Below are 10094 nucleotides of genomic sequence, written 5' to 3'. Positions count from 1 at the left end.
GGAGGGGTGACCGTGTTCTAGTGCTCCACCACCAGTGTGCTCAAAATAAGCCCGTCCGGTGAGAGCCATTCATACTTCAGTTTTGTTGAGGTTTCAGAAACTCTCCCACTCGTTCAGAAACATCTTGTGTAAAACTTTCGGTTGCGATTGTAAAAAGTCAGTCCACCTTGACTGTGTTTGAATAAATGCATGACTAAAAGAACAAGCTGTTGGTTCCAACCTGCCATGGTGGTCTCTGAGCCGCCATGGGTTCCCCAGCTTTGGATAAAGTAGTAATGTTGTTCAGGACAGGGTGAGGTGGATAAGGGGCTGCCCATTGTTGTAGATCAGTCGAATTTGCAAGAAGGTTAGACTTGAAAGATACATTAATTTTATTAAAGTTCAAGATTACTCTTCTATGACTTACAAGCTTTTCTAAACCATTTTAAGATTGACTGTGTCGGTGGGGAGAATAAAGAGCTAAAATTGAGAGAGGTGATTTGTGTCCTTTGGTGCAGGGGCTTTTGTTAAAATTACGGTATATACATCCATGTGTATTGGTAAACCACACGTATAATGCATTGTGGGTGCCAGGGTTTCCATAGGACAAACTGCAAAGGTAGATCCCAGAAAGGCTGCTTCTGGGGCCCTGCGGAGCACGTCTCAGTATAGCGGTATTTGGAACGTTTGGGTTTTTGCAAGACTACATGCAAATGACATGGTTTCAGAAACCCCGTTGGAAAATATGGGCATGAGACTAGTGTGAGGTAAGTAGCCTGCCTCCTCAGAAGAGTTTTTAAAATAATACAAAGTGGTTACTTTTTTGGTGTGTTTGATGGCCCCATATTTAATTTCATTTAAAAAGTGTGTGCTAATTTTAACTTTAATTTAGAGTATGTGTACTGTGGACAAAAAAGGGGTTCTCCAGAAAACAACCACAGGGTGATATCCTAAATTACCAACTAGGTGCGTCATGGTGGGTAGTCACGCCCCAGGCATACAACTTTTTAGCAAAAAGTTCATCTTTGCTTTAAGCAAGCGCTGTCCATTGTTTTTGTACATCTAGGTTAACACACCTTGAAACAAGCATAACCATCCTCCAGAGAGCACATAATGTTCTTAACTGTCCTGTAATCCAGTCCCCCGCCTCACTTTCTCCCACCTTCACGTAATCTTCCTTACAGTCCCTCCTTAATTTCAAATGCATGAAAGAAACCATGAAACTCATTTTCCAAAGCATTTGAGGTCTTGCTTCCCAGCAATTTATGTCAGTTTTGGCTCAAAGACTTGTAAAAATTCTCTACAGGTTTGGATATATGTCGACAGTACCTGTCATCTGCATCTAATCACACACAACTTTTTAAAATTAGTCTTAACCATACCATTTGTTGAATGCCTCTCATAACCTAGGTATTTGCTAAGTCCTTTGAATACACTATCTTATTGACTTCTTAGCCTCTAGGAAGAATCTTTATTCCCACTTTACAAGTGAACAAACTGAGGCTTAGTGGAAAAAATCTAAGCAGCTTGCCCAAGATAATACCTATTAAGTAGCAGAGCTAGAGTTAGACCCAGATCTGTATGATCTCAAAATCTGTTCCCTTAACTATTATGTGATACAGCCTCTCCAGGTAAATATAAACTAAATTAGGTAATTTTCATATGTAATATAATGTAATTCTTGAAGAGTCAATGAGGGAGTGTTGTTATGTCCATTATGTCCACAGGTGACAAAGAGACTCAGGAAGGTTGAGTAATTTTTCCAGAGTCATCTGTCTAGTAAAAGGTGGACAGTGTTTGAACTCGAGCTTGTTTGAAGCCAAGCTCATTGCACACTTCCGCCTCCTGTGTCTGGATCTCTGCCTCATTTGGCTGTTCCTTCCTCCAGTCAGGTGCTCAATTTATGGGCATTTGGTGCTTATGAAATCCTTGTTGAGTGGGTCCTCAATTACGCATTTCGGTGTGTGCCTGGATAGCAGACATGGATAGCTGCTGAAAAGGCGAATTAGTAAATCGGCCTTCCGGTTGTTTACATATTGGTGTCTGTGCATCTGTTTGGCATGAAGTAGCCCCCTTAGCAAGATCTAGTCTGTGTAGATGGAGAACCTTGTGCCTCTGTGAGGCGCCTCTGATTGTCCAGCTGGCCTCCCTCTTTGACAACCCTTTCTCAGCTTTCTCCAACTTACAGTGTGTTTTAAAGTGACTCTTAGTCACTTAAGTTCCTGTCTCCCCTACTTGAGGATGAGCTACAGGGGACGAGCATGGTTTTTCTTCTCGCACTAGCCTGTCACGGTGGATGCATAGAACAGACATTCAGAGCTGCTGGAAGGGAACTGAAGGTTATCTGGTGTGTACAGAGGTGGTGAAGGGTGTGGCTGTGTAGAGGGCTAGTGTCCTAAACTGTGGTAATCTAATGCAGCCAGAGCAACAAACATTTCTGAACTGCTAGGCAGCAAAGGTACAGGCCCCACCTACAACACAGGCCACGCCCAAGGAGGCCGCAGGTAAACAAATGTAGGTCAGTATCTGCCTGGGGGACACCCACGGAAGGCATGCGCCCCTCCGTGGCATCTCAGCCTCTGGACAGGATGTCTCCCACCTTTGTGACACCCTCCCCACCTCCTCCACACCAGTGGCATTCATGGCACTTTATTGCTGGTGTCTGTTTACTTGTCCGCCTTCCTCACTGGGCTAAACAACTTGCAGGCAGGGGCCTTGTCCTGGAAGACAACAAAGGAATCTGAACTTTGGCGGAGCACTGGGGGCCTTCAGTTTTGAAGGAGACAGAGGCAGGAAGCAGAGATGTCTGTGAGGAAGAGAAGAAGCACCCAGGCAAGGTCACGCCAGCATCCAGGAGACTGACATGACGTCTTCCTTCTGAGCACATAACTCCCACCAGAGTCTATTTCGTGCCATTCCTGGAAAGAGAGAAAAAAGTGCAAAATGGTTTCTATTCAGTAGAAGGTGGGGAAACGTGCATGCCTCAGAGGGAAGGCCTTGCTCCTGGATGGGTTGTGTCTTGGTCACATGAGAGCCACGTGCAGCACCCCAGTCCATGATGCGACCGCACTGGGTGCTCCTGGCTTGCTTCGGGTCCTTTCTTCAGGGAAGCCAGGTGTGTGGCTGGGGAACTGGACCCTCCGCTGTACGACTCCAGTGTCAGTTGGAAAGGCATTACACACGGCGCTGCCCTGAGAATACATGGTGTCTGCAAAAAAGGGCTGGAATAAGCCGAAGTGTGGCAAGACACTGGGACTCCCGCTCTGATCCCAGACAGCCATTTGTAAACCTTTGCGAGAGAGCATCTCACTATGTACCCAATCTCTGCCACACATTGTCCTCTTTTGATGTGAATCTGGCACATTTGGTCCATTTAGACAGACGGTGTCCAGAGACCAGACAGCTCACTGTTCCCTGATGGATGGTGGCTTGTGGCCCGTCCTGGAGCCCTGGACCCACACCACCAAGACGCACGGTGTGTCAGCTGCCACATCGGGCAAAACTGCCATCAAGCTGAGTTCCTGAGCATAAATATCTACGGCTACATTCTGGGCTCTGTATTTCTTAAAGGATGCCTATCCTAGTGTAAGGCTGGTTTCCCTCAACCAGTGGCCCTTAAATGTGGGTGAGTATCAGAGTCCCCAAGGGCTGATTAAGAACACAGATCACCGGGCCCCCCAGACTGTGATTCTAGGTCTGGGTGGGACTCAGAACTGAGATTTCTAATAGATTTCCAGGACCGACCGCACTGTGCCTTAAAGCCAGCGGGCCACATGATACCATGGTCTCAGTGGTGGCTTTCTTTTGAGATATCCCCAGTGTCCTAATTCCAGCAATCTGTCTGTGACTGCAGATAAGAGGAACAAGATCGATGTTCCAGTGACGGTGCTGCAGTGGTGGGACCCAGGCCTAATGATGACATTGTGGGACTGGCTGTCCAGAGACTCTGCATTATACTAACCATGCACATTAGAATCACGCTCGTGGTCCTGATGACATTGCCCTGGGCCAAAGCCCTGTCACCCGTGTTCTCTCATTGGCACCCTGACCTCAGGGAAGTGACAATTGTGCATGCTGCTCCCCTCCTCTCACAGATGGGGAAACCGAAACTCAGAGAGAGGACTTATCTATCTGGGGTCAGGAGTCCTGCTTCCAACGTTAGGGCTTTTCCCACTGCATAGGACCTAATTAGCCTACTTAGCACATCCCGCTTCTAGAAGTTTGCTTCTCTCCCTTTAAAGGATCTCCATAGCACTGAGGCTCTTTTTCAGACACACCTGAGAGGAGGCCGGATCCCAGGGCTGAAGACATGGGTCCCTTTTGCACTGATTTCCATCAATCAGCCCTGTGCATCCTGCCCACAGCTGAGCTGGACACTAGAGGTGCCGATGGGCTGCTCTAGATCGGCTATAGAGAGAGGTGCTATATCTGCTCATACATTTATTTTTTGTGTGAACTAACATTTAAAGACTTGGGAGATTTCACCTAAAAAATCCAAATTTTTGGTTTCTTGGGAAATTCGCGACCCTGGCATGCTGGGACATATTCCCATGTGGCAGCTGTTGCAGGAGCCAAGTGTCTGTCATTCAGAGTTTAAGGTAGGGCACGGGTGCTCACAGACGTGAGCCACTGTATTCCCTCACCCCCTCCGTCCAGGTGTCCTTGTGTACACCTGACCCATTACACACCCCCATTGGCCCACCTCAACTCTGTGCTGGTCTTCACTCATTGTTTGCTCATTCATTCAACTGATATATAGCCAATGTTCTCTGTGCTGGGCTCTAAGGAATTTAAACATTTCAGACATTGTATTAGTTTCCTTTTGTTACTGTAACAAAGTATCACAAATGGCCTGGTTTAGAACAAGGGAGATTTATTCTCTCACAGTTGTGGAAGCCAGAAGTTCAAAATCGAGGTGTCAGCAGGGCAGTGCCCTCTCCCCTGGCTTGGGATGGTTGCTGGCAGGCCCTGGTCGTTGGCTTGCAGCTGTATCACTGCAAACTCTGCCTTGGTCACATGGCCTTCGTGAGTCTGGTCTTCACACACGTTCTCCTCTCTGTGCGTGCCCCTCTCTGCATCTTTTCTCTTCTCTTAAGGACCCAGACTTGTTGGATTAAGGGCCTGCCCTGCTCCCCAGTACAGTATGACCGCATCTTTTTTTTTTTTTTTTAAGATTTTATTGGGGAAGGGGAACTGGACTTTATTGGGGAATAGTGTGTACTTCCAGGCCTTTTTTCCAAGTCAAGTTGTTGTCCTTTCGATCTTAGTTGTGGAGGGCACAGCTCAGCTCCAGGTCCAGTTGCTGTTGCTAGTTGCAGGGGGTGCTGCCCACCATCCCTTGTGGGAGTCGAACCAGCAACCTTGTGGTTGAGAGGACGCGCTCCAACCAACTGAACCATCCGGGAGCTCAGCGGCAGCTCAGCTCAAGGTGCCGTGTTCAATCTTAGTTGCAGGGGGCGCTGCCCACCATCCCTTGGGGGACTTGAGTTGAACCAGTTACTTTGTGGTTGAGAGCCCACTGGCCCATGTGGGAATCAAACCGCCAGCCTTCGGAGTTAGGAGCATGGAGCTCCAACCGCCTGAGCCACTGGGCCGGCCCCCAGTATGACCGCATCTTCACTTACATCTGCAAAGACTATTTCCAAGTAAGGTTTCATTCACCCCATTCAGGGTTAGGATGTAAACACAGTATCTTTTCGGGGGAAACAGTTCAAGTCACAACAGACATTAAAGAAAAAACACAAAACCTAGAACAATACCAGGTTTAAAACATGGCCCTTGCGCGTCATCCACTTGGGGAGACAAGATGCCTAAATGTCAGCAAGCGCCCCAGTGACAATTCACGTTTGTGGAGCATGTACAACGAGGCGGTTCTGTGGCCTCAGTGCTTCATAGGCATTAGTCCATTTGATCCCCTGAACAGTCTTCTCAGGTAGATTCTGTTGTTACTCCACTTTTGCAGGTAAAGAAACTGAGGCACCGAGAGGTGCCTGGCCAAAGTCATGAAGGGAGCAGAGCTGGTGTGTGCGATCAGGAGAGCGAGTGCTCCTGGGCAAGGCTCAGGCCCTCCCTTCCCCACGAGCTTCCCCTGTGATAGGGATGGAGAACCAGCCTTTATCTCGGGCCCCCATCATGAAACCTTATCTTCTCCCCCCCACGCCATGAGGGGAACCCCACTGCCTTTGCTGCTCTGTTGACTTTCCAAGGTGAGTACAGGGACTTCCAGTGTGGGGTATAAAAGGTTTGATCATTTTCTTGACCTGCAGGGTGATGTCTCTAAACTTCCATTTAAATAAGATTTTGTCCAATTTCCTGTATCTCTATCGCATTCTCTGGTAGATGGAAGAACCATCCAGAAACCATAACAATATGCTCTAAATAACCTTTATTTTGTGGTGCTGATCTATCTAAGTAAATATAGTTAGTACCACATGGGACATTTGCAACGTAGATTTCTGAATGAAAGAATGGATTCATTTTGAGTTTCCTTAAATTAATTGAGAGATTTTTTTTTCCCCCTGGGCAATCGACTCCCACATTCGATATTCCCAGCATGACATTTTGTGCTGTTATACTTGGTAAGTAAAGCTCAGCTATTCTGAGTGTTATGGGCCTGTGCTCAGAGCTCCTTTTTTAGCTTAGCTCAGAAAGGCTGCTTGGTTTTTCATGCAGAAAGAAGTCTTTCGGCCTAGGCCACTCAAATGCCATATTCTCTTGCTAGATATTTGCAAAGTTTATGGCTATTTTTAACACGCACCTTTGCTGCCTTAAAACCACAGTCAGAATTTAAAGCCATGACTGGTTCTTTCACTTAGCATAACATCTTCAAGGTTCATCCATTATGCTAAGTGAAAGAAGTCAGTCACAAAAGGACAAATGTCCACTTATATGAGGTAGCTAGAATAGGCAATTTCCTAGAGACAGAAAGCAGAATTGTGGGTGTCAGGTGGTGGGGGATGGGGAGTTAGTGTTTAAAGGGGACAGAGTCTCAGTTTGGGAAGATGAAAAGTTCTGTGGCTGGATGGTGGTGACAGTTTCACAATGTATATTACTTAAGGCCACTGAACTGTGCACTTAAAAATGGTTAAAATGGTAAATTTTATGTTATGTATATTTACCACAGTAAGAAGAAAACTCTACAATAACCTAAGTGACTATATATAAATATATCCAAAATGATAGTGGGTATATAAAAATTCACATTTCTGCAATTAAATATGATATACATTGTAAATGTTTCTAATAACCATGTCTATATTTATATGAAACTTGTTTTCTGTTTTGTGCTTTTCTGTATCTTTCAGGTTAAAAAGTTCCTTGGCAAATATAACTATAGCTCTCTGACTTAGTAATTCTGTGACTTTGAGCAAATCTTTTTAGCATTTTGAGCTATTGTCCTGTAAAACAGGAACGATAACTCTACAGGGTTATCAAAGGGGAAAAGATTCAAAGACATGAAATTTACTCAGCTACACAAGTAGAGACCAAAGCGTGGGACAACCTCTCTGTAACCTTTAAGTGGCAGCAGGAGCAAGCGCAATGTCAGAAATCCCTTAGGCCCAAAGAGCAAGAGTTGTAAACCCAAGTCTTTCAAGGGCCAGGCAGGTGAGAGCAAAGCATGAAGCAGGCTAGAGTGAGGCAATAGGGAGCGGCAGGGACTGTGGCAAACTGGACAGCCCCACTATGAAGGCATTCTCATTCCAGTGAAAACAAAACAAAACAAAAACTCCATATAGGCCAAACAAAACGTGAAGGGGTTGTTGTGTCTGGCCCACAATTCCTACCTTAGAGTGAGCAAGAGTTAGGAAGGACCTGGGAGGCTTTTAGTCCCAATCCCTGACTTTCAGAAGAGGAAGACGTGACCAGTCTAGAATCCAGATCTTAGACAACCATTTCAGGTCTCTCGTCTACCTCGCTACTGGCTAGAAACATCTTCCCCTCCCCCCCAGATAATATATCATTTCAAGTTTGAATTTGAATCTTTTTTTTTCAACCTAGATAAATTTGTTGAATTTCATCTTACTGTCCAGATCAAGTCAGCCCCTCTTACTTTTCTATTTCAGTAGGAGCTGCCACTTCCCAACAAAATCCAATACTCCGTGTTGAGCAGAAATTTTGATTTGCATACTATGTGCCCACTAGCCTTTTCAAATTGCAATTATTTGTGTTTGTATTAAAATACCAAAGGCATTGATTTGTGGACATGTTCATATCTCTGATTCTTCTGGCTTTCTCTGAGATTTAACATTTCTTGAGAAAGATTGATTTTTCTCTGGTTCTCAGGTTATTAACATCTGCTGTGAGAATTTAGGTCATTTTAGGAGAACTCTAACCCGAGGGCATGGACTGGCCGACCAGGAATGAATATCGCCCCCGCAGATGTGTCTGTGCTTGGCACCAACTTTTTGGGAGGAGGGGAGTGAAATGCTTTTAGGGCGCTGTGTGATCTGGGGAGCCCTGCACACACACACCCCCGCCCTCACGGAAGCTGTCTCCCACTTCCCTGGCCAGTGAAGGTTGGGATTTGTCTCACTCGAGGGAGATCACAGTGCAGCGCTATCCAAGGGAGTTTCTCCAGGAAGTGTGCTCAGGGTCAAGAGTTTCAATGGACTTTACTGGGACAGCCACATGTGTGGCCAGCAGACTTGGCCTATGGAGCAGGGGATAGACCCAATTAGTGGCTCTGCCCAGCCATATACAGGAGTGCCACGTGGCTCTTCAGCCCAGAACATGGGGAAACAAGTTTAAGAATGGAATTCAAAACTGTTCCAGTACCGTGCAATCCAGTGAGCATTTATGGAAAACATCCCTGCAGTCAAGCCCAGTGGGGCCATCAACCTGAGATTGTACACTCTTTTTTTTTTTTTTTTTTTTTTTTTTTTTTTTTTTTTTAACAGGACTTTATTGGGGAACAGTGTGTACTTCCAGGACTTTTTTCCAAGTCAAGTTGTTGTCCTTTCAATCTTAGTTGTGGAGGGCGCAGCTCAGCTCCAGGTCCAGCTGCCGTTTTCCAGTTGCAGGGGCACAGCCCACCATCCCTTGTGGGAGTCGAACTGGCAACCTTGTGGTTGAGAGGATGCGCTCCAACCAACTGAGCCATCCAGGAGCTCAGCGGCAGCTCCAGCTCAAGGTGCCGTGTTCAATTTTAGTTGCAGGGGGCACTGCCCACCATCCCTTGCGGGAGTCGAGGAACTGAACTGGCAACCTTGTGGTTGAGAGCCCACTGGCCCATGTGGGAATCGAACCGGCAGCCTTCGGAGTTAGGAGCACGGAGCTCTAACCGCCCGAGCCACCGGGCCAGCCCCCTGAGATTGTACACTCTTGTGTTAGATGTTGGATTCCATTGTGTACGCGTGTGTTAGATGTTGGATTCCATGTTGCTAACAAAGCTGGCTCTGAAGGGTGAAGGGCAGCTCCTGTGGCCAACTCATCCCAGTTTGCTGCGGACCTTCCCGGTTTTAGCATTGCAAGTCCTTCATCCTGGGAACTTGCTGAGTCCCAGGCAAACCAGAACACTTAGTCACTCTGGCAAGGGACACACTTTTTACCTAAATTATATAACATAAAGTGGAATGAAAAAGATGAGTGGAAAAAATGTGGAATTAAAAAAAAAAGGGCGGCTGGTTTGCTCAGTGGTTAGAGAGCAGTGCTCAGAATACCAAGGTGGCCAGTTCGATTCCCACATGTGCCAGTGAGCTGCGCTCTCCACAACTAGATTGAAAACGACTTGACCTGGAGCTGATGGTCCTGGAAAAACACATTGTACCCCAATATTCCCCAACAACAACAACAACAAAAAGTGGGCCAAGAAAATGATCAAGATCGAGTTTTCTAGGACGTGTTATTGACACTGCAGTAGGGGCTGGGAGTAAATCAACTTCGTGGGGCCAGAGAGTATTTGTTTCATTTTTATTTTTTCTCTTTTAGAGCAGTTGTAGGTTCACTACCCAACTGAGCAGGAAGTACAGGGTCCCCAGCCCCCTGCAAGCACAGCCTCCCCCACGTGGACTCCCCCTACCAGGGTGGTACCGTTGTTACAATCAATGAACCTGCACTGAGACGTCATAGTCACCCCAAGTGCATAGTTTACGTGGGGTTCACTCCTGGTGGTGTGC

The sequence above is a fragment of the Rhinolophus sinicus genome, chromosome 3 (assembly GCF_057876585.1).
Source record: "Rhinolophus sinicus isolate RSI-liver-muscle chromosome 3, RSI-T2T, whole genome shotgun sequence".
Taxonomy (NCBI): Eukaryota; Metazoa; Chordata; class Mammalia; order Chiroptera; family Rhinolophidae; genus Rhinolophus; species Rhinolophus sinicus.
The sequence above is the reverse complement of the archived record's forward strand: the minus strand, read 5'-3'. Positions refer to the sequence as shown.